This window comes from Trachypithecus francoisi, unplaced genomic scaffold (assembly GCF_009764315.1).
Source record: "Trachypithecus francoisi isolate TF-2019V2 unplaced genomic scaffold, Tfra_2.0 Contig01440, whole genome shotgun sequence".
Taxonomy (NCBI): Eukaryota; Metazoa; Chordata; class Mammalia; order Primates; family Cercopithecidae; genus Trachypithecus; species Trachypithecus francoisi.
Window position 1 is genome coordinate 9,333,518 of NW_022681431.1, and position 25,014 is coordinate 9,358,531.

General features: G+C 49.6%; 1 protein-coding gene across 1 annotated transcript in view; it reads right to left on the reverse strand.

The window, feature by feature from the left end:
• GFRA2 (GDNF family receptor alpha 2) overlaps window positions 1-20,776 on the reverse strand; it is a 169,691-nt gene extending 148,915 nt beyond the window's left edge. The window contains exon 1 of the mRNA XM_033227212.1: window positions 20,706-20,776. The gene's annotated coding sequence lies outside the window, so the exon portion shown is untranslated. The remainder of the gene's footprint in view (window positions 1-20,705) is intronic.
• Window positions 20,777-25,014: the final 4,238 nt, after the last annotated feature.

Here is a 25,014-nt window from a genome sequence, read left to right on the forward strand (position 1 = left end):
TCCTCCCCTAGGAATCTCATCATCAGATCCTGATGTATGGTTCCGAGAGAAAGCTCGTGGCTTAGGCACCAAGGGACTGGAAGGCTAGCTCTGCCCCGGGAGCCAAGGAGCTGCGTCTCACTCTCCTGCTCAAAAACCCTCCTGGTCTCCTGAACCAACTCCTCCCTGGCCTGGCAGTCAGTGCCCTCCCCACCTGGCCCCAGCCCCCAGCATCTCCATTCTGCCCCTCACTAGTGCTCCCACACATCCCTAACCAAGCTCCACTCCTTTCTATGGGCGACACCCTGCACTCTCCCATCCTGGCTCAGCGGAACCCCTCGTGCCTCAATGCCTCTCTCAGGTGTCAGTATTCTGGGAGGCCTTCCTTGAGGGTCCTGGCTCGGAGAGGTTAAGTAATTCACACATGATCACACCATTAACTATCAAATGAGGGGTGGAGGCATAAATCCAATCTAAAACTAACTCAAAATCCCTGTTGCGCTTTGTATTATAGCTGCTATTACCCATTCACAATTTCTTGAGCAGTGAGTTTCCTGATGCCTTCTTATCTCTGTGTGTCCAGCACCTAGCAGAGTGCTTGGTTCCGGTAGGCACTCCTAAGAACTATTTACTGGGTGCATGCATGGATGGATGAATGGATGGAGGGATGGATGAGTGGATGGAGGGATGAATGGATGGATCGATGATAGAAGAATACAACATCTCCAACTGAGAAGGCAGAGGTGGCTTGGAAAGGCCATGGCAATCTGCAGAGTGGGGTTTGGGCACCACTCCAGGGAACACAATTAGCCACCAGCTGATGAGTCCCAGCCGACCAAACCCTGCATGCTCTCTTGAGTCTTGGCAAACCCCAGAGGCATAGCTACAGATAAATGAAAATCCTCCCCTGAGGGACAATATTTGCCCTTCCTCCTCTTTTATTCCACATCCTCCTGTTTACTTATTTTTGTCCCTGAGTGCACATAAAGGAGCTTCGGATGGAATTCTCTACAAGCCCTGGAAGAGGGGAAGCAGCCAGGAAGGGCTCCAAAGGCCCTGAACTAGGAAGAAGCCATGGAAAGTACCGGGAGGAGAGAAGAGCAGCTAAGTGGGACCAGGAGGGCCAGCAGCCATCAGGGCTGGAAATGTCCAGTGCACTTGCTAACAACATAATGGCAGGAGCCACAAGACAGGCTGGTCCCACAGGCTGCAGCTGCATTAAGGGCCCTGATAAAGTCTGCAGAGGCACAGGACTAGGCTTACGCTCCCTGAACACTCTCAATTCTCTCCCCTCCCTCAATGAGATAAAGCAGCAGCAGTATCCTCCCTGCCTCTCCCCACCCCTCGTCCTGAACCAAATGAGACCCCCACGCTAAGCACTGTTGTCCAAATCAAATTCCACTTGGAACAATTTTCTCTCTTTCTCTCTGCACTCCTAGCTCCTTCTAAGCCCACCTCCTCTCCCATGCCAATCTTTCCAAACTCAACAGCATCAAAAAGGCCTCAACTGTCAAGGGCTGATGGAGGGGAATGGAGACCCACTTGTCTGGCTGACCCCCAGATTTTAGACCAGGACACCTCAAAGACTCAGGGTCCATGCTGGTCAGAGCCCCTGGCAGGACAATTGAGAACCAGTTTCTAATTCCGCTCCTGTTATACGGAGCTGTGTGACTTTCAGCAAATCCTTTACCTCTCTGAGCCTCAGGGATTTTTTAAATCTGTGTAACCAGTGAGGTGGAGAGATCATGGTTTTGAAACCAACCTGGTCAGAAGTTGCTGCTGAGGAGTAAGCAGGAGGGACTCCAGACCCCTCATCTCATTCTGCACCTGAGCAGCCTGACTGTTGTCTGTTTTATCTGTCAGGCTTCCAGTAAGATTGCACTTGGGAAAAAGGTTTGGTGGTTGTTTTTAACAAAAAAAAAAAAAAAAAAAAAAAAAAGGCCAGACGCAGTGGCTCACGCCTATAATCCCAGCACTTTGGGAGGCCAAGGCGGGCAGATCACAAGGTCAAGAGATCAAGACCATCCTGGCCAACATAGTGAAAACCCGTCTCTACTAAAAATACAAATTAGCTGGATGTGGTGGTGCACGCCTGTAATCCCAGCTACTCGGGAGGCTGAAGTAGGAGAATCACTTGAATCCGGGAGGCGGAGGTTGCAGTGAGCCAAAATCGCGCCATTGCACTCCAGCCTGGTTGACAAAAGCGAAACTTCGTCTAAAAAAAAAAAGCTGAAATGCATTGGCCTAGAGATAAACTCTGAGATTCCTTTCTTCTTTCAGTCTTGGTCTGCGATTCAGTCCATGCACACATATTTTTTCCTGGCTCTCCTAATCTGGACAGTCCTGATTCACACATTCTTTCCTGTGGTTCCTACAAAATGGTCATAGTCACCAGACCTCATGTCCTGATTTGCGATTGGAAAGTAGGTTCCCACACTTCAGGCCCCACCCTCAGCTTCAAGAAACAGGTGCCCCCTATAAAGATAAACGACTCAGCCAGGACATCTGTGCCAAGTGCTGAGTGTTTTAGCCTAGAAGAACTGCAGAGTCCGGGAAGCAGAGGTGGTTGCAGTGCAGAGGGCAGGCCTCATGGACGAGGTGGCTTAGGCCCAGATACACAAAGAGTCCACAATGGGATTTCACTGGGGGTACAGCCAATGGTCAAATCGGGTTTCAGGGGTGAACAGGGAGCTAAGATGTGAGGACTCTGATTCAGACGCCTGGGTTCAACTCCAATTCTGTTGCTTAATTGCTACATGACTCAGGCAAGCTAATTCTGCTCTTAGCCTCAGTTTCCCCACCTATTCTAAACCATCTCCACATTTCCATCTAGCTCCCTATGTTCCTCTCTCAGGCCCTTTTTTAGAAGTAGCCTTGGTCATGGATTTTCACTGGGGAGGCGAAGGACACAGAGAGGAATTCAAGCTCCAAAAAGGTCAGATGCAAAACCTGCAAATTCGGGATCAAATATAGACCCCAGGCCTTGCCCTCCTGGTTCTACCTCCGCCATACTCCTGAGGTCAGCGGGGGTAAGAGGAGGGTGAGAGGGAGGAAAGGCAGGATGAAGAAGGAACACAGCCCATCCTTTGCCTCCCAGCCCTCCTGGACTGAAGGAAGAAGTTCATTAGTAAGCCTGGAGGAATTCCCAGCTGCTCAGAGAAGAGCTTCTAATGAATATTCATAGTCACCAGAGGATGAGGTCTTGTTTGCATCATCGAATTTCCCAAGTGCCATAACAAACAGCAGCGACTGTCGTCTCTGGCTCCCCATCTCCTGGGACGAATAACCTGCTGCCCTAGTCACTGTTACTCCTGCAACCCGCCCACCTCCCTCACCTCATCTTGTCCTCATCTTCACCATGTGCCCTTACCCAGGCCCTCCCCAAAGCCCCGTCATGTGTCAAGATCTTCCACTGCCAAATTCCCAAGCTGAGCAAATAAGGATATCTGAGCCAGGCTGGGGCTGCCAGATCCCTGCAGACAAGCAGACCAGGCTGGCAATGCCATACGGGAAGAGAGGTGGATAGGGGTGTGCTTGGGACCTGTGGTGTCCCCTCACCCCTTTGGGAAAGGAGAGCAGGACAGAAGGGAGAGCTCAGGCATGGGTCATGCTGCCATCTTGTTAAAGGCAGCACGAAAAGAAAGAGATGGAGCAAAGAAGGAAAGAAATGCTGCTTAGTGTTACGCCTGAAACTCTACCATTAAGGAACCCTTCTTCCAGCCAACCATCGCCCTTGCCACTCAGGCCTCCTGCAAAATGCAATTTCCATTTAGCACAATTCAGATGTCCATCAGTCCAGGACTGGTCACATAAGTGATGCCTCCTGCATAGCACAGAACATTATATGGCCATTAACAAGAGTGCAATATAGATTTTTAAAATAACTGTCCACTCTGTGTTGCTGGGTGATAGAAGGAAATGGCAGAGCTATGCTTAGCAGAGTCCTGCCTTTGTAAAATAAATAAATAAATTGATGGATGGATTAAGCAAGTAAGCAAATTAGTGAATGCACTAGGAGAAACATCTGGGAGGACATAGTCTAAACAGTGCCTCTCTCACGGGGCACAGGGTTGGATAAGAAGGGATTATTTATGTATTTATTTATTTAGAGGTAGGGTCTCTCTCTGTCACCCAGGCTGGAATGCAGCGGCGCGATCTTGGCTCACTGCAGCTTCTGCCTCCCATATTCAAACGATTCTCCTACCTCAACCTCCCAAGTAGCTGGGATAACAGGTGCACACAACCACACCCAGGTAATTTTTGTATTTTTTTGGTAGAGACGGAGTTTCACCATGTTGGCCAGGCTGCTCTCAAATGTCTGACCTCAGGTGATCCGCCCACTTCAGCCTCCAAAGTGCTGAGATTACAGGCAAGAGCCACCACGCCCCACCAGAGAAGAGATTTTTTTTTTAACCTTCTGTGTTGAATTTTTGCTGTTTGAAATTTGAGTGTTTTACAATGATTGATGCTATAATCAGGAAGAAACACCATTTCAGTGGGGTTGTGGGGAGCAAATTTCCCATAAAAAGAAGATGACAGCACTGCTGCTACCAGGCTGTGTGACTGAGGAGCCAGGAGAACCTGGGCCCCTGGGCTGGTGGAGGGGCTGCTGAGAAGAGGATGTAGGAGGATGTGCACCCCCACCCCCAAAACCATCCCTGCAAGACTTGCTCCAATCTGGCCTTCACCTTGAAATCCAGCCCTGTTTATTTCATTAAGTGTTTGCCCAAGGCTCAGTCTCTAGAGAAGCATATTAACTAACTTTTGTGAATTCTTGCCAATTTGCAGAGCACTTACACATTTTCGTGCATTCATTCATTCCTTCAGAAATGTTCTGAGCCTCTCCTACGAGCCAGAACAGAGGTGCTGGGGAGACAGAGGCTAAAGAAGCCACAGTCGCTGGCCCTGGGAGGAGGCCCCCATGCGCTGGGGGAAAGGTCTGCCATGTTGGTGCTTCGTCCCCAGGGCCAGTCAGAGTGCGGAGAGGCCCCGTCCCGGGCCAGGGGTGGTGCCGGGCTTCAAGGAAGCAAAGACATCAACCAGATGAAGAAAGAAGGTGCTCCATCAACAGAAGAGCAATCAGCCACCAGACTCCTCAGAGAGCCAGGCCTTATGCTAATGTTACAGGATCTTTGGGGTGTCGCTTTTCTGGCTGGAAACCTCTGTGGCCAGTGGCACCTTTGCCCAGCATTTTCTCAGGCCTGCTCAGCTTGTTCCACCCACTCAGCCTGTGCTCGGCTCACACTACGGGCCTGGATCCCACACCTGCCAAGAACAACCCAGGCGTGGAGCGGGGACGGGTGTTTGAGTGAGCGATCGTGGGGTCCGGTCACTGTGCACGGTCAGGCATGCCGGCTGCTGCAGTGGGGCGGGCAGCTCCAGGTGCCGGCACGGGCACCGATTCTCTGTGAGGCTGCAGCTGGACCAGGCACACCGCAAGCAGCTTCCCCAGTGCCGGCCTGGAATGTGGTGGCACCTGGAAGCTCAGAGATGCCAGGAATCACAGGGCCTCAGAGAGGAGTCACAGACCTGGCTTAGGGAGCTCCCAGGTTTGGGCCCCCGAAGGGCCACAGCTCTTCTCTCCCTCTCTTTGTCCACAACGTGGTGAACAAGGGGCATGTTTCAGCCCTGTTCGTGTTACAACTCTTCTTGCCTTGCCATTTGGTAGGCCCCGAGTTCTTGCCCTGCAACTAGAGAGAATGAGGCACACAGACACGTGGAGGGTAAGCAAGACGAAGAAGAGCTTTATTGAGCAGTAGAACAGCTCAGAGACCCATTGTGGGTAGCTCCTTTCTGCAGCCAGATTGTCCCAGTGAGTGTTCAGCCCTCAGCAGAGAGGAGGAGGCCTGGGGTGGATTGCTCTTCTCTGCTGGCAGGTCATCCAGTTGTCTCTGTAGCTCTTAGCAGAGGGGAGGCCCTGGAATGGGTTGTTACCCTCTGCAGATAGGTCATCCCTGGAGTGGGAAGCTCCTCCCTACTGCTGGTCGTTCTGACATTCTCTAGCTATCAACAGAGAGGGTAGCTTCTCTCTGCAGCTGGTCCTCCAGTCATCTCCCCTGCTCTGGCTGACCCGGCCTCAGAGGAGGATAGTGTGTGCCAATTTGTTCATGGGCAGCCATGGATGGGCCCAGGACAAAGCACCACGAGTTCCCCCTCCAGTCCACAGGACTGGCAGCCTGAAGGTGCGGTCTCACCGGGTACCCAGCCCCTTCCACCCAGGAACCTGTTTGCCTGCTGCCACCCTCCATGGCACCCAGGCTGCTTGCACCAAGGAGCATCAGAAGGCCAGTGTTGAGCCACTGTCACTAAGACGTGAGATCCCTCCTCATTTAATCTCAAAGGTACAATATCAGCTCACCAAGGTACAACCATCATTATCCCTATTCCATGGGAAAGGATGGATTGGCAAGCATGGCAAGTGGAACAGGAGCTGGGAAGAGGCATTTTGGTTCACAGCAATAGGGAAAGAGGCCCTGCTGGTTCTGTTGAGGCCTCTGCAGTGCCCTGTTCTCCCTCCTACACCTGCTTCCACCTCTGGGCTTGAGAAGATCATTCAGAACCAGCTCCAATGCCTGGACTAACCAAGATGCATTCCCAACCCCGTGTCTGCCAGGCTTCCTGACTCCACTGGCCTCCTTTTACCTTCCATGGCCAAACACCACACACGTGGAATGAAGTATTCTAGACTCCACGCCATCCCAGGCAGGTGGATCTCCCTCAGAGTCCTCGGAACAAACGAGGCTCATGTGCACTTCCACCCTCTCTGTTCATGCTGTGCCCCTTCCTGGTGCTGCTCCTGCACAGCTCTACGTGCAAAGTAGAAGATGCAAACACCACCTCTGCCGTAGAACAGTATTAGTGTGTTCCCACCTAGACTAATCTCTTCTCAGACTGCCTTGGTTACACCCACAGAATTCAAGTGCTTAATTGTTCTTCAATGATTTCTCTCTCTCTTTCTTTCTGTGTGTGTGGGGGGGGGGCGTGGGTGGGTGGGTTTGTGTGCATGTGTGTGTGTTTGTGTGTGTGCATATGTGTAAACAACTAAACTGCAAATCCCTGAGAGCAGGAACGTGCCCCTGTTCCTTGTCAAGCATCCCATATTTCCCAGTCCACACCAGTCACAAAACAGGAATTCTCTATGTGTACCCCTGTGGCTGCAGCCTCCAACTCCCATGCTGCCCCCAAAGGGCTCCCTGTTAGACCTAGAGCTCGCTAAGCCTGCATTCTCCGAGGCTGGATATTTAGGGAGTGGTCAATATCTACATGTGAAATGATCCTTAGGTCCTGTGTTAACAGCTCTTGTGTCGCTGACTGGCACCATCACCTCCTTGTCCATCTCTCCTTTCCCCATCCCCTGCCACCTCCCGAAGGCACCCAGCAGATGGACAGAGAACTCAGGGACTGAGTTTCCATTTATGTCTCAGAAACGAAGCAAGGGCTCCAGACCAGAGGGCTGTATGGTGGCTCCAGGAACCTGGAACACTTGTTTCCTGGCCCTGAGAACCTAGGAGGGGCACTCCTCACCCCGGAAGGCACTCTGTGCCCCCGCCTGGGCCTTCCCAAACACAGTGCAGGGAGCTAGGACTCCTTAGGGAGCCCGTCCTTCAGAAAAAAGACTCAGGAAGGTGGCCATAGCGCCTGGGGGCCTCCACAACAAAAGTGGGTCACTATGGGGGGAAAAAGCTGGTTAAAAAAAGAAAAGATCTGTTTCTGGAACCTGGTCTCAGTGCTGGCTGAGAGCTAAGTAGGGTCCCCTGAGGGAGTTTCCAGAATCTCATGGTTTTCTCTCCGAGAATCTTGTAAGCCACCAGGTCTCCATCCCCAGAACCCCACAGCTACAGTGAGCCCTGAGTGGAAACGGGGGACAAGTGAGGTCCCTCTCCCTGCTTGTCACAACCCAACCAGTCACCCAGAGCAAGTGCTGGGCCCCTGGAGAGGGGCCGTGGGGCTGCGTGGGCTGCCTCTCTCGGTTTTCTAGGTTGTTTCTAAACTGCTCCATTCCTGTTAAGTAGGACACACCAGGGAGGAGGGCACTGAGCTCCGGGAGGGGCAAGGCAGGACTCACGGAGACAGTGGCAGGAACCTCAGGACTCCAGGCTAGGAAAGGGCCTCCGGGGTCATCTAGAGGCAGAGTCCCTTAGGCAAGACCCAGAAAGGGAGAGGGCTTGCCCTGGGCCACCGCACTCGTGCATAGTGGGAGTGGGGCTAATGACCACTACACACAGCTCTGGCATTCTTGGTGAATACGGAGGAGAGGGCTGGCTGGGAAGCCACAACACCCAGGCCAGCACCACCAGGATCAACCATGGGCAGAGGCCTCAGTCTTTTCATCTCTAAAATGGAAAGAAGAATATCTCCTTCATGGTGGTTGTGAGAACTGAATGAAACACCGTCTGTAAAAGATGTTTGTGTGCAAGACTGAATATTCTATACAATTGGAAGATATTTTTATTATTCCAAGCCATGGTCTTCTGTTGATACCCCAAATTGGCCATGTGCTGATAAATGCTAAAGAAGGGTAGGGTTCTGCTAAAGACTCAGTGTTTTTGTTCCCCTAAAATTCATATGTTGAAATCCTCACCTCCAAGGCGATGGTGTTAGGAAGTGGGGCTTGGGGGTGGTGATGAGGTCATGAGGGATGAACTCTCAGGAATGGGATTAGTGTCCTTATTAAATAGGCCTCAGAGATATTTCTCACCTTTTTTCATCGTGAGGACACAGCAAGAAGACAGTTGTCTATGAACCAGGAAGGGGCCCCCACCAGACACTGGTTCTGCTGGCGCGGTGATCTTAGACTTTCAGTTTCCAGAACTGTAAGAAATAAATGTGTTGTTTAAGCCGCCCAGTCTATGGTATTTTTATTATAGCAGCCCTAACGGAATTAGACAGGGTGGGGGTTTGTGATACTATTCTTTCTACTTTTGTCTATGTGCGAAATCTTCCAAAACAGAAAGTCGGCAGGGCACAGTGGCTCACGCCTGTAGTCCTAACATTTTGGGAGGCTGAGGCAGGTGGATCACTTGAGCTCAAGAGTTTGAGACCAGAGGCTGGGAGCAGTGGCTCACGCCTGTAATCCCAGCACTTTGGGAGGCCGAGGTGGGTGAATCACCCACAATGGCCTGTCATTGTGTCACATGGGATGCAGCTGTCAGAACTATTATGTGGTCTTCCTTTTTTTTTTTTTTTTTTTTTGAGATGGAGTCTCACTCTGTCATCCAGGCTGGAATACAGTGGTGCAATCTCGGCTCACTGCAAGCTCCACCTCCAGGCCGAGGTGAGCAGATCACAAGGTCAGGAGTTCAAGACCAGCCTGGCCAACATGGTGAAACCCCATCTCTACTAAAAATACAAAAATTAGGCAGGCGTGGTGGCGTGTGCCTGTAATCCCAGCTACTCAGGAGGTTGAGGCAGGAGAATCGCTTGAACCTGGAAGGTGCAGGTTGCAGTGAGCTGAGATCATGCCATTGTACTCCAGTCTGGTGACAGAGTGAGACTCTGTTTCAAAATAAGTAGCTGGGCGCGGTGGCTCATGCCTGTAATCCCAACACTTCGGGAGGCCGAAGTGCGCGGATGACCTGAGGTCAGGAGTTTGAGACCAGCCTGACCAACGTGGAAAAACCCTGTCTCTGCTAAAAATACGAAAATTAGCCAGGCATGACGGCGGGCACCTATAATCCCAGCTACTCAGGAGGCTGAGGCAGGGGAATCACTTGAATCTGGGAGACAGAGGTTGCAGTGAGCCGAGATCGTGCCATTATACTCCAGCCTGGGTGACAGAGCGAGACTCCATCTCAAAAAAATAAATATATAAGTAAATAAGTAAAAGAAACAAAGAAATCATATGCACTATAGGCACCTCCCCTCATGTGTTTGCTGCACGTCTTCAATATGTATATATCCTTATACATCATGGAGCATTGTTTTCAAAATGTGTTTTGAATTTTCATAAGTGGTATTGTATTTTGAATGTTATTCTGCGTTTTACTTTTTTCAGCTCTGTCCTTGTTGCTGTCAGTATCTGGTTGGATGACTCCAAAGTTGTGTAGGATCCCAGAGGGGGCCCAACACAGTTCGCTTTTCTGTCCCCTCAATGATGGACACCAAGGGGCCTCCAGCTCCCTCTGCCACAAACAACACACTCTACATATGTCCCTTTAGAGACTGTGGGAGACTTTCTGCGGGATCCATTCCTAGGAGTAGGATCATTAGTTTCTAAGTCATGGGTACTCAAATAAGTAATTGGTTGACTTGGTATCTGTAAATTGCCTAGAACGGTATCTAAAACACAGTAAGCCCTATACCTGGCATGTTAAATTAATTCTTAAAAATGAATAGCACCGGATTTGCCAGATTGCTTTCCAAAATCAGTCTACCAGTTTGTGCTTCTCCCTGCAAATTCAGTAGAGTCCTTGGTTACCCTCAGAAAGGTGTTTTGTCCACTTTCCTGACTTTATTCTGATGACGGCAAAGTCACATCTCAATTGTTTTGGTTGACATTCTCTGATATTACTATCAGACAATGTATTCATACTAATAGTATTTGAACCTCTCTTCAAACACTTGTTAGTCATTTAGTCTTTTTCTGAAGTGGAAGCAGTGTTAGAAATACATTTCTATTCTCTGAGGTGATCTAGAGAATCTAAGCAGGTTTGGAACCACATGTGTTAGAGGTTGATTTCATGTCTCGGGGGAAAAAAGAGGAAGAGGGGACAGAAAGAAGAAGGAGGAGGAAGGAGAAAGTGATTTTCCATGCTGGTATATTGTTTCAGTCCATCAACAAAGGATCCAACTGCCCACCAGTCCATAGCACAGTACTTCCCACACATTCGTGGCATCAGAATCACCTGGAATTTGTTAAAACACAGCTTGCAGCCAGACACAGTGGCTCACACCTGTAACCTCAGCACATTGGGAGGCCAAGGCAGGCGGATCACCTGAGGTCAGGAGTTCAAGACCAGCCTGGCCAACATGGCAAAACCCCGCCTTACTAAAAATACAAAAATTAGCTGGGCATGGTGGCAGGTACCTGTAATCCCAGCTACTTGGGAGGCTGAGGCAGGAGAATCACTTGAACCCAGGGGGAAGAGGTTGCAGTGAACTGAGATGGTACCACTGCACTCCAGCCTGGGCAACCAAGCAAGACTCTGCCTCAAAACAACAACAACAAAAAAAAAAACCAGCTTGCTGGGCCCTGTCCCCAGTTTCTGATTCAGTGGGTCTGGGTGGGGTGGAGAATTTGAATTTCTAGCAAGTTCCCTGGAGGTGCTCATGCTACAGGTTCTGGGACCCACTCGGAGAACTGCCACATGAAACGGACTCACCACCCCAGTGAGAATGGTGCCATCACTTCGGGCAGGGCTTGGCTGCAGAAACATAAATCCAGCTTTTCAAAGAACATTAAATCCACTGGCCACCCAAAGTCCCCATCTCTGCAGTTGAATGAAGGCCAGCTCGCACCTCCAGGGCCCAGACCAGCATAGTGTGAGAGAGGTACCCAGAGAGCAGCAGTGAAGGAGGCCCTCCCTCTGAGGGCTGTGCCTGTGCAGGGTCTGCACCTGCTCCTTCAGTGGTGCACCCTCAAGGTCTCAAGTGTCTCCCCCAGCCCTGACACAGCCCTGCTCACCACCCTCCTACTCCAGACCGCTGACAAACATAACACGTTGCATTCTATCACTTTATTCGTTTTCAATATTAGCATCCCACACATTATCTAATTTAATTCTCATGACAACTCCAGGGATTGTCCACCCCATATGACAGATAGGAACACTGAGGTCCGGAAGACCCTGCAGCCAGTTAGGAAGAACCTTCTTCCCCTTACCTCCTGAGGAGGCCCTATGCTTCAGGCCCAAAGCAAGCACCTGCATGACCTCTGCCGTGCCTCCACACAGCCCTCAGCTTCTCAGCTCCCTCCCATCTCCAGCACTGGTCACTTCCATTGTCTCATCTGCATTCTCCCCAAAGCTCTTTGAAAGGGATTGTTGGGACTATCATTCCCATTTCATAATAGAGGACATTGACTTCAGAGAATCCAAGAGCCTTGCCTGAGGCAGCTAAGCTTTTAGTCACTGCGCAGGCTCTAGACTGCAGCTATCCTGGCCCACTGTCATCATGCAAACAGCCTGGCTTCCCTCCTCTATGCACCTGCCTCGGGGTCCTTCTCTCATCTCTAACTGCAGGCTTGTCACAGCTCAGCCCACCTCCTCCAGGAAGCCTTCCACAGGGCCCTGAGATTCTCCCTCTTCACCTGTTTCTAACTCCACCATATGATCTTGTCTGAGAACCACCAGACTGTGCGTTCCATTCAGTAGACACCTGTCCATCTCCTCCACCCCTGTATCCCCAGGTGAACGCAGCACAGGCTCTGGCTTCGGTGGCCTGTTTCCCACCTACTGTGCTTCACCCTCTCTCCTGCAACTCTCTACGGTAGCAGAGCTGGTTCTGATTCACTTCATCAAGCAATGCCACGGACGGAAGGGAATCCAACACAGCAATTGCATTACAGGCAGGTCCCTGACTACCTTCCACGAAAGGTCTTCTCCTCCCTCCGAGTGATCCCTCTGCTCACCCCTGGATGTGGCCAGTCCCCTACTACAACCGCCTGGGACCTCAGAGGTAGGACTGAAGGGGAGGGGTGCAGGGCTGGCTTCCCTAGGGAGACATCAGCACCAGGAAAAGCAGAGATTCACCGGGAGGGCTTGGACCCAGGGTCTGTACCTGGGGAGCAGCCATGGGGGATAAAGCACAAAACCAAACCTGTCCCTTATGCCCCCTCCCCAACCTTTTACCTCGGTGGCATTACATAAAGTGCGTATTAAACTCTGTCTCAAAGCAAAAGAGGATCTGCCCAAGGATGACCTGGGATGGGGACAAGGGCATAGAGGAGTTAAGGCAAATACCTCATGAGTGTACACATACATACACATGCGAACACACATTAGGCCTTTTGTGTTCATACCCTCACCCCCAGTTCTGGCTCTCCAATTTCCCTGGTCAGTCCTGGAAACAGCTCTGCAGAGGGGTCCATTGAGCACTGGGAAACAGCCTGCAGCCGTGATTGCAGAGACAGGTCAAGGGTACTGGGGCCAGGAGGGCAGGAGAAAGGCTCCTAGGGCCAAAGAGGGATAGAGCCTAATGCAACCAACCATTCTCGGGAGAAATCACCAAGGATGCACCTGGATAATAAGATGCAAATTGCCGGGCTAGGAGTGAAGGAGATGCTTATATGCAAATGAGCAGACCCAACCTCTATCCAGATTAAGCTCAGCTATAATTTTTAACCCTTTTTGACAGAATTCATCCTCAAGCGGAGGGGCAGGGAGCAGTGCTCTCCATTCAAGCAGGAGACTGAGACAGCCCAAGTGGGCTACAGGAAAGTAACCAAGTGCCCGAGCTCGAGGGAATCCAGACTCCATCCCAGAGCCTCCCCACCTCCATCAGGAATCTGCTCGCAGCCTGAGACGCGTGGATACAGATGAGCACCTATCTAAAGGGCCAGGCCTGCTGTAGGTTGCAGGAGCGTCGGACCTGAAGGATGTAAGGACCAGGAAAAGGAACCAGGAAAAAATCAGAAAAAAAGAAAAAACAAAGAATAAAGTGGTAAACGATAACAAAGCAGTGGATGGAAACAGACAAAAGAAGCAGAGGCACCTAGAGCAGTGTCTCCGGTAAACCAGCTTGCTTGTAGTGCAGCATCTCAGAGGGATTTTGCGTAGAAAGATAAGGGTTCTAATCTCCCTTCTGCAAATCACTTCACCGCTTAAACCTTGCTTTTATTATCTATAAAGAAGGAGAGTGCCAGGCATGGTGGCTCATGCCTGTAATCCCAGCACTTTGGGAGGCTGAGGCGGGAGGATCACCTGAGGTCAGGAGTTCGAGACCAGCCTGGCCAACATGGTGAAAACCAGTCTCTACTAAAAATACAAAAAATTGGTTGGGCATGGTGGCAGGCACCTGTAATCCCACCTATTCAGGAAGCTGAGGCAGCAGAATTGCTTGAACCTGGGAGGCGGAGGTTGCAGTGAAAAGAGATCACTCCATTGCACTCCAGCCTGGGCGACAAGAGTGAAACAAAAGTCAAATCCCAGCCCTCCCTCCCTCACACAGTAACCGAGGCTCATATGAGATAATGGATGTGAAACGGCCTTAAAAAGGACCATGCATTATTTCTAGCTGAGGAATCAACTGGGGAGTTGGGGCCAGAAGGGAAGTACCTTCCCAGCACTCACAGTGATTAGGTGTGTTGGGATGTGCTGTGCTTTCTTTCTAATGTTTTCTACCTCTTCAGTTTCCATACCTGATGACTTGGGGGCGAGGTCAACGCTGAACGGCCTCAAAATCAGGAAGCTTGGCTTCTGCCCAGGCTCTACACCAGTCACCTGAATGGCCTTGGATGAGTTACTTCCCCTCTCTGGTCCTTTGCTGTCCTATGTGCAAAATGAGAACGTTGCACTGGGTGGTCTCCAGCACACAGCACAGAAACCTGTTTTTTATGCCTAGCAGAGACTCCTGCTGAACTCTTGGTTAGTGGGCGACTCAATTTGTGTTTGGTTTTAGTTTCTGCTGCTTTAGCGAGAAATTCTCCTCTCAAATGGAGGAATGGGAAGCATTTTCACTTCCCCCTCAAAGAGGGAAGGATGGGCCTTTGTGCTTCTAAAAACTGGGCTTTTCTTGTCCTGGAAAGTGGGTAAACAGGTCTTTGTCATTGACATGGGAGCAGAGTCCTTTCTGTCTGGCTCTGAAATCCTGTCATGGGAGAAAAACTAGAGGCTACAGGCACTTGTGGAATGGCCCTAAAGAAAGGTGGGGTAGAAACAGAGGCAGAGGAGGGGAAAATGGAGGCAGGAAGTGGAGAAGGGACCCTGGGTATGCATTTGGATCCCTGGGCCCCATCCCCCATAGCGCTCCAGAATAGACTAGTTCAGAAAATGCCAAGTCTGGTAGACCCAGTATAGGGGTGCTAAAGGGACACCATGCAAGCACCCCAGCTTAGCGTGGGAATAGAGAACTCCACCCAGCCACACAACGGGGCTTATCTCTGCCAGCAGCTCCAGCACTGCTGTGAGCTGGAGCCTGTCTTGCTGGTAACCACAGACCTCACCCACTAAGCTTGTAGCTGTTGCTCAAGACACTGCTCTAAACATAAGCACTGCTGCACGCGAGTGATTCAGATTCACGCTGGCCCCCGGCTTCAGGCATCAACTTTCCACTCTCACCTGAAAGTCACAGTTCTTCACCTTGGCACTACTGACATTTTTAGCCAGATATTTCTTGGTTGTAGGGGGCCAGCCTATGCGCTGTAGGATGTTTAGTAGCGTCCCTGGTCTGTATCCACTAGATGCTAAAAGCAAGCCCCCAGATGTGACACCAAAAATGTCTCCAGATGTTGCTAAATGTCCCCTGGGAGGCAAAATCCTCCCCAGTCGAGAATCACTGCCTTAAACATTCAGAGGACACCGTTCAGAAAAGAAGTTGGAACTACTACCACTGGCCGGGTGCAGTGGCTCATGCCTGTAATCCCAGAGGGTGAGGCGGGCGAATCACGAGGTCAGGAGTTTGAGACCAGCCTGGCCAACATGGTGAATCCCTCTCTCTACTAAAAATATGAAAAATTAGCTGGGCATAGTGGCGGGCACCTGTAATCCCAGCTACTCAGGAGGCAGAGGCAGAATTGCTTGAACCTGGGAGGCAGAGGTTGCAGTGAGTCAAGATCACCCCACTGCACTCCAGCCTGGGAGGCAGAGTGAGACTCAAAAAAAAAAGAAGTAGGTTGTAGTCCTGACCCCAAGAAAGGTGCAGACACTTGCTGTTGCAGGTTTTCTCTCCCCCAACCCTCCCAGCCCCACGTTATCTAAAACCAGGACAATTTACACATTTTTGAGGGATGATTAAAATCATGCTTCTCCTGGGTACCATCACTCACTGCAACGAACTTTGGACCTCATGATGGAATCAACTGGTAGAATCTGCGAGCCTCAGACGCAAAAGATGCTGGAATCCTACCCACGGGTCAGCAGGGAGAGGAGGATAATTTTGGATCTGAGAGAAGGAACTCAGATGTAGAGCTGCCACTACTCCACTCCTGGGCTGAAATCACAGAGCCCAATTTGAGTCCAATCAAGCCACAGCTGATAGACATGAGTTCAGCAGATCCGGTCTCCCAGCGGGAGTCCTCAATGATTTCAGAGAGCTCTGCCTGGATTTAAGCAGAATCCTAGCCAGTACCTGCAGGTGCAGAAAACAGCCCTGGCTTTCACTAAGCTAGCAAAAGTTAGCCAGAGAGACAGATCTCCAACCAGCAAGGCTAGGATTTAGGAGGGCATCCTGCCACTGAGGAGCTGAACTGCAAAACAAGAACCACAGCCAGACTGCTGGACCAGTTATGCCCAGCCGAGCTTGCAGGAGGGCCAGAGCTCATGGGCACCTGGGGATACCAAGGACCTACCTAGGACACACATACTGACAGTGGAGCAGCTGCTAATGTCCTTGGTTGCTCCCAGATTCAGTGACTGGATCCAGTTGAAAGGACAGGGCCTGGCGCCTGGCTGAAGAGCTGCAGCACTTATATCTCTGAGCCATGCCATCAGTCTCGACACTGCAGTCAGGATTTCCTGGTTGATAAATTGCCCATCCCCCTTCAATGTGGAATTCACAATAAAGTCCTCCACAGTTGTCTCTTCCCTAAATCAAGCTTGACATTTATAGGGCCCAATGAAAGCCCCAGTATGGGAGGCTGCTGGATGCAGCAGGAGACAGCATGCCATGATGTGAGCAGCAGAAAGAACCTGGGCTTTGGACTCAGAGGAGCTGCATTCAGGTCCCATCTCAGCCGTGCACAGCTGTTTGGTCTACAGCAAGTAACTTAGCCTCTCTGAGCCTCAAGGTTCCTCTGTATAAAATGGAAGGCCAGGTGTGGTGGTTCACGCCTGTAATCCCAGCACTCTGGGAAGGCCGAGGTGGGCCAATCACCTGAGGCCAGGAGTTCGAGACCAGCCTGGTCAACATGGCAAAACCCTGTCTCTACTAAAAATACAAAAATTAGGCCGGGCGCGGTGGCTCAAGCCTGTAATCCCAGCACTTTGGGAGGCCGAGACAGGCGGATCACGAGGTCAGGAGATCGAGACCATCCTGGCTAACACGGTGAAACCCCGTCTCTACTAAAATATACAAAAAATTAGCCGGGCGAGATGGCGGGCGCCTGTAGTCCCAGCTACTCGGGAGGCTGAGGCGAGAGAATGGCGTAAACCCGGGAGGCGGAGCTTGCAGTGAGCTGAGATTCGGCCACTGCACTCCAGCCTGGGCGACAGAGCGAGACTCCGTCTCAAAAAAAAAAAAAAAAAAATACAAAAATTAGCCAGGCGTGGTGGTACAAACCTGTAGTCCCAGCTACTTGGGAGGCTGAGGCAGGAGACTTGCTGGAACCCAGGAGGCAGAGGTTGCAGTGAGCTGTGATCACGCCATTGCACTCCAGCCTAGGTGACAGAGCGAAACTCTGTCTCAAAAAAAAGAAAGAAAAAAAAAAAAAAAAAAAAAAAAAAAAAAAAAAAAAAAAAAAAAAAAAAAAAAAAAAAAGAAGAAAGAAAGAAAGAAGAAAGAAAGAAAATGGAGCTAACAGGCAATTCCTACATGAAAAGACATTGAGATGAAATGGGGTGAAATCATAAAGTTTTGGCACAGCACTCAGCACACAAAGAGTCCTCAACAAGTGTGCTTTATTCTTAAGACAACCCCAGCTCTCAGATATTACAGGAATGGCCTTTGCTGTTCCCATGACACAGTGCACAGAGAGCATCGACTGGACCAGGCAGCAGGGCTCAGGGAGCACCAGCTCCAGACGTCTGTATCTGCATCCAAAGAAAGCAACCCCAGCCCAGGGCACACCCACACTCGTAGCTTTGGAGGCTCAGAGAGCAGATTCCTCCAGAGAAAGGACAACTCTAAGTGCACTCACTGTGCTGAACTCACAAGGGAGGTGCAGCCCACATCACCTGGAATTCCAAGATCTTTATTTTCATCTGTCAGAGAAGCCGTGAGATGTGCACTTGAGAACCTGCGCAGCACTCCCCGTGGTGCGGCTCCTGGGTGGCTGTCGGCTAGATCCAGGACCCCTCCAGAATCATCCAGCATGGCTGGATGTGGTGGCTCACATCTGTAATCCCAGCACTTTGGGAGGCCAAGGCAGGTGGATCGCCTGAAGTCAGGAGTTCATGACCGGAATGGCCAACACGGTGAAACCCCATCTCTAGCAAAAATACAAAAATTACCCAGGCGTGGCAGTGGGCACCTGTAATCCCAGATACTCGGGAGGTGGAGGCAGGAGAATCACTTGAACCTAGGAGGTGGAGGTTGCAGTGAGCCGAGATCACGCCACTACACCACACTCCAGCCTGGGCTACAGCGCAAGACTCTGTAAAAAATAAAAAAATAAAAAATAAAAGGAATCATCAAGCATGCCGTCCCAGGGCTCTCCCTACCGCCCTTTGGTGCAGCAGCTGAGGGCCAGTGTGCACATTGCAGACTGCAGTGCCCAAGGTGCTTCCGTTGCCAGCAGTAACCTCAGACCTGCAGGGTGACTCCCTCTAGGAGAAGCCATGTGGGCAGGGCTAAAGCTTCTGGGGAAGAAATCAGAGGACTAGGTTTGCCTTAGAACAGCCCAGCCAGGGCCAATGCCAGCAGATTTCCTCAAATGTCCTCCAAAAAAATGGGCATTTGGGAGGAAAGTCAGGGCAAAGGCCGCTTTGCATTAGACACCCACTGCTCACTTTCCTTTCTTTCGTAACATTCATCATGCCTTCTTGTTTACAACCTGTCTCCACCAATCAGCTGTGAGCTGCGTGAGGGCAGAGACCATGTCTGACTTGTTCTTTGCTGTATCCGCAGCACTTACCCATGATGTTTGATGAATGAATAAATAAATATCTTCAGAATACAGAATGTTGAAGTGGTTTGGAAAAGATGAAGCATGAAATATCATTAAGTTAGGTGACCTGAAAATATTTCAGAAACCCAGTAAGTCTTGTTGATGCTAATGATGCCTCATGGTTTACTTTGTGGAGACCACAGGGTCCTGTGATTAAGGCATTTAAGCAAGTATCACCCAGCAGTGAATCAACTCCCACTCCTGCTGGACTTTGCTCAGGGCTATTAAGAGTGAATTGGCCTGTAATCTCAGCACTTTGGGAGGCTGAGGCAGGCAGATCACTTGAGGTCAGGAGTTCAAGACCAGCCCAGCCAACATGGTAAAACCCATCTCTACTAAAAATACAAAAATCAGCTAGGCATGGTGGCAGGCGCTACTCAGGAGGCTGAGGCAGGAGAATCACTTGAACCCAGGAGGCAGAGGTTGCAGTGAGCTGAGATCGCACCACTGCACTCCAGCCTGGGTGACAGAGCGAGAATTTGTCTCAAAAAAAAAAAAAAAGAAAAAAAAAACAGAATGATTCCATAAAAGTACTGCTAGGGACATAATTGTCACTCATCGAGGGACATCCACAGTCAAGCACCTTACAGTGTAGAACCTGTGTGCCCCAGGACTTCCCCATACATCCAGAGCTCCAGATGTGAAACCAGAGTTTCAAAATGCCCTGATCTTTTTTTTTTTTTTGAGACAGAGCCTTACTCTGTTGCCCAGGCTAGAGTGTAATGGAGCAATGGCAGCTCACCGCAGTCTCAACCTCCTGGGCTTAAGTGATCCTCCCACCTTAGCCTCCCAAGTTGCTAGGAAAATAGGTGTGCACCACCAAGTCCAGCTGATTTAAGAAAAAAATAAAAAATTGTAGAAACAGGGTCTCACTATGTTGCCCAAGCTGGTCTTTAACTGCTGGCCTCAAGCGATCCTCCCACTGCAGCCTCCCAAAGTGCTGGGATTATGGGAATGAGCCACCACGCCCGGCCTGATATTGCCCTGATCTTTTTTTTTTTTTTTTTGAGGCGGAGTCTCGCTCTGTCACCCAGGCTGGAGTGCAGTGGCCGGATCTCAGCTCACTGCAAACTCTGCCTCCCAGGTTTACGCCATTCTCCTGCCTCAGCCTCCCGAGTAGCTGGGACTACAGGTGCCCGCCACCACGCCCAGCTAGTTTTTTGTATTTTTTTTAGTAGAGACGGGGTTTCACCGTGTTAGCCAGGATGGTCTCGATCTCCTGACCTTGTGATCTGCCCGTCTCGGCCTCCCAAAGTGCTGGGATTACAGGCTTGAGCCACCGTGCCCGGCCTATTGCCCTGATCTTGAAATCAACAGAAGAGAAACTTGTAAGAGGCCTTCATGAAATCCCACACCATCTGCACACATCAGCTTTCCTCAGTGAAGAGAAAACAAGTGTGCAATTGGACCTCCCTGCCACCTTCTTAGACAATCACATCCCTGCTACTCTAATTAGCCAGCCCTTCACCTCTCCCACCATGAAGCAGGGTTTGTACAGCTCACGACGTGTTTGTTCTCAAAACAAAACAATAGCTTCCAACTCAGGCGGCTGAGGTGGGAGGATCACTCAAGCCTGGGAGGTCAAGGCTCCAGTGAGCTATGATTGCACCACCGCACTCCAGCCTGGGTGACAAAGCGAGACCCTGTCTCAAAAAAAAACAAAAACAAAAACAAAACAAAACAAAAAAATGGTTTTCAGCCTCCATGTGGCAACTCCATTTCTATGAAGTGTTTCTTCCTCAAGAAGCAACAATCACAAAACCAATTTAACTCCTACTAGGAAAATGTCTTGTGGTATTGGACTCACCATCCTGAGGTCACGTCCAGGAATGTCAAGCCATTATAGACCTCTAAGTCTGCACCAGAACATAATAATAAACATAATCCATCTCTGACCAGTGATGCTCCACCTCACCCCTCTAGGTCTATGCACAGCCACAAGATGACAAAGAGTTCTGATAAGCTCATTGCTTATGACCTGAGAGCAACATCGTCTGGCCACACATTGATAAAGAAGCCTTTGAGATTATCACAGAAGTCAAGAAGTCTTAAAACTAATTCTATGGCCTCGCAATGAGAAGGCTTTTTTGAAAATCTTTTCTAAGGCGGGCTTTCTCTCTTAGTGACGCCACAGGTACTCAGCCCTGAAATTAGAGGCTCCTGCTCAGTGGTTATGACTACGTGTTTATCACCAAGCTCAAACATGTACTTTGACATGCTGATGTGCTGAACCACCTGCTGTGCCAGGTTCCAGAGAACTACCTTTGAAAGTAGCCTAAAAAGAGGAGAGAAGGCCACAAAAACAGAAGTGCAGATTAGACACAGTAAGGACTGTTGCAATTACCATGTGCTACAGAGACAAATTATTTCAAAAAAGGAACCCACTCTCAGCTGGGCGCGGTGGCTCACGCCTGTAATCCCAGCACTTTGGGAGGCCAAGGTGGGTGGATCACAAGGTCAGGAGATCGAGACTATCCTGGCTAACACAGTGAAACCCACCTCTAATAAAAATACAAAAAATTAGCCGGGCATGGTGGCGGGTATCTGTAGTTCCAGCTACTCAGGAAGCTGAGGCAGAATGGCGTGAACCTGGGAGGCGAAGCTTGCAGTGAGCCAAGATCGCACCACTGCACTTCAGCCTGGGCGACCGAGCAAGACTCCGTTTCAAAATTAAACAAGAAAAAAGAAACTCACTCTTCTAAAGGAAAAAAGACTCCCTCCCCCAATTCAAACAGCAGGACAGGCTGAGAGGGGACATTTTGCTTAAGGGCAAGTCAGCCTCTTTGAAGGACAGAGGCAAAGAAGTGTAATGCATGCTTCTATTTTTGAGTTTCTTACACGCTAACTGGGAGAGACAAGGCACACAAAGTTCCAAGTTCAGTGTCTAAATAAACAATGTAGAGTAAGTGCTCTAGGAACTCAGGAGAGGCTTGACTACAAGCTTGGGTGGCCACAAAGGGACTTATGATGAATGAGATTTGGACAGAAGGAGACAGGACTTCTAAAAGCAGTTTTGCAAAGGAGAGAGTGGTGTTAAGGGCCTGGGGTGATTGGAAAAGGGCCCCAAATCCCTCCAGAGCAGTGGGAAGAAGGTGGGGTAGAGACTGCCAGAAATCAGCAGAGGAAGACTGAATGTAACCACCAGAAAGGCAGACTCTAGAAGCAGGGTAACCAGATGTCCCGGAATGCCTGAGATATTCCCAGTTCACTGCTGTTTGTCCCTCTGTCATTAATAGTTTCCCCTCACACTCTCAAGTGTCCCAGTTTGAATGAAAAATCCTATGGTCAAGCTGGTTAGCAGGACCTTGGAGCAGCCACCTGCTCTACCCACAGGCCTCTCACAGATCGCAGTCCCCACCCCTCCCCAAAGAGACTTTCTAGCCCAGATCTAGAAAAACTTATTCAGGGCACACACCCTGGGCATGAGTCTGTGAGGGACATCAAAACATCAATGCAACAAACAAGTCATATGGTGCCTCAAACTCAGGCCTCTACACACAGCTTCTTCAGCAACTTGGTCCCCACTCCAACTGAAATAGACAGGGGTTGGCAGGAACCCCACACTCTCATTAGGCACCAACTCCAACCCCACGGACAGAGCATGGAACAAATATTTGGTAAAGCCTATTTGAAGGGGTGCCCACACACACCCCGCCTGAGTGTCTACATGACTAGTCCAGGCCCTGGCCCCAGCTCTGCCCAACACTAGCTATGTGACCTTGGACAGCCATGTCCTCTCTCAGCCTCATCATCCTCATCTGAAACACAAGGGGCTGTTGGGCGAGGTGAACTAGATCTGCAATTCCAGTGCTTTGGGAGGTCGAGTCAGGAGGATAGCTTGAGCCCGGGAGTTCAAGACCAGCCTGGGTAACATAGTGAGATCCCATCTCTACAAAAAGTAAAAATAAAAAAAAGTGTTGGCCGGGCGCGGTGGCTCAAGCCTGTAATCCCAGCACTTTGGGAGGCCGAGACGGGCGGATCACGAGGTCAGGAGATCGAGACCACCCTGGCTAATACGGTGAAACCCCATCTCTACTAAAAAATACAAAAAACTAGCCGGCGACGAGGCGGGCGCCTGTAGTCCCAGCTACTCGGGAGGCTGAGACAGGAGAATGGCGTGAACCCGGGAGGCGGAGCTTGCAGTGAGCTGAGAGCCGGCCACTGCACTCCAGCCTGGGCGGCAGAGCAAGACTCCGTCTCAAAAAAAAAAAAAAAAAAAAAAGTGGTGGCATGCACCTGTAGTCCCAGAATTCAGGAGGCTGAGGTGGAAGGATCACTTGAATCCAGGAGGCAGAGGCTGCAGTGAGCCATGATCACACCACTGGACTCCAGTCTGGGCAACAGAGCAAGACCCTTTCTCTAAATAAATATATTTGAGGCCCAGTGCAGGAAACAGGGCCTAGTGGGAAGTGCTTGGGACATGGGGGCAGATCCTTATAAATGTCTTGGTGCCGTCCCCCGAGTAATGAGCTCTCACCCTCTTAGTTCCCTAGAGAGTTCCCCCCACTCCCAGAGCCAGTCATTGAAAAGAGCCTGGCACCTCCCTTTCCTCTCTCTTGCTTCCTTCCTTTTCCCATGTGATGCCTCCTCCCCCACACCTTCCGCCATGAGTGGAAGGTTCCTGAGGCCTCACCAGAAGCAGATGCTGGCGCCATGCTTCTTGTAGAACCTGCAGAACCATGAGCCAAATAAATGTCTTTTCTTTATAAATTATCCAGCCTCAGGCATTCATTTATAGCAACACAAATGGACTAAGACACCATCTCTTAGAAGTCCTGGCTTCCCCAGAAAAAGAAAGACAGTTAATTTAAATTTTTAAAAAGGCTTATGCAGAACAAGAGACTCCATGAACAAATGAAAAGATAAGCCACAGACTGCATGCGACTGAGAATAGCTTCATAGTCAGAACCTATAAGAAATTCCTACATATCAATAAGAAAAAGACAAACAACCCAATAGGAAAATGGGCAAAGAAAATAGATAGACAATTCACATACAACAAAGAAGCCCAGTGGCCAGAAATCATGAAAACATGTTTAACCTCACTAATAATGTTGAAATACAAATTAAAACAATGAGGTATTGTTTTGTACTCACCAGATCAAAAAAAAATTGTTTAAATCTGACAATGTCAACTGATGATAGACTAACAGATGCTCTCATACACTGTTTGATAAGCAATTAATTGGAAGAACAATGTAGCTATCTCCACTAGTGTCAAAAATGTATATCCTCCGCAGCCCCAAAATTCAGCTCCTATGTACATGTCCCAGCAAAGCTCTCTACGCACGGTATAAGGAGATCCCTGTCACCTTGCACACATAATACTCAGGTGCTCAAGCATAGAAGAAAATGGGGAAAAAATCTAAACAACCATTAACAGAAAAATGAAGAAGTGATTCTGGTATAGTCATACAAGGCATATTACATACTGCAGTGAAAATGAATGAACCAAAATTACAAAAACCACAAGGCTAAGTCTCAATGTTCAGAGGGAGAAAGCAAGTTACAGATTTATATAGTATAATACTGTCCATATACATTTTAATTATGCAAAACTATATGTACTTGTATACACATACATTTATGTACTTGTATGTATATGTATATAAGTGTTTATATATAGTTTCTGGAAACATATCTGCAGCAAAAATATACAATTATGAGGGGAATGATAAACTCCAAATTCAGGAGAATAATTATCTCACAGGAGAAAGTGGGACTATGGGATTGGGGATGGGTATTCAGGGGGCTTGTATTGAATCTATGATTATGTATTTATTTATTTTTAGAGACAGGCTCTTGCTCTGCCATCTAGGCTGGAGTACAGTGGCATGATCATAGCTTACTGTAGCCTCAAGCTCTTGGGCTCAAGCAATCCTCCCGCCTCAGTCTCCCAAGCAACTGGTACTACAGGCACATGCCATGACACACAGCTAATTTTTAATTTTTTTTTTTTAGAGGCAGGATTTTGCTATGTTGCCCAGGCCAGTCTGGAACTCCTGAGCTCAAATGATCCTCCCACCTTGGCCTTCCAAAGTACTGGGATTATAGGCGTGAGCCACTGTGCCAGGCTCTGGAATCTGGAATATTTTCTTTTAAAAAATAGTAGGGGG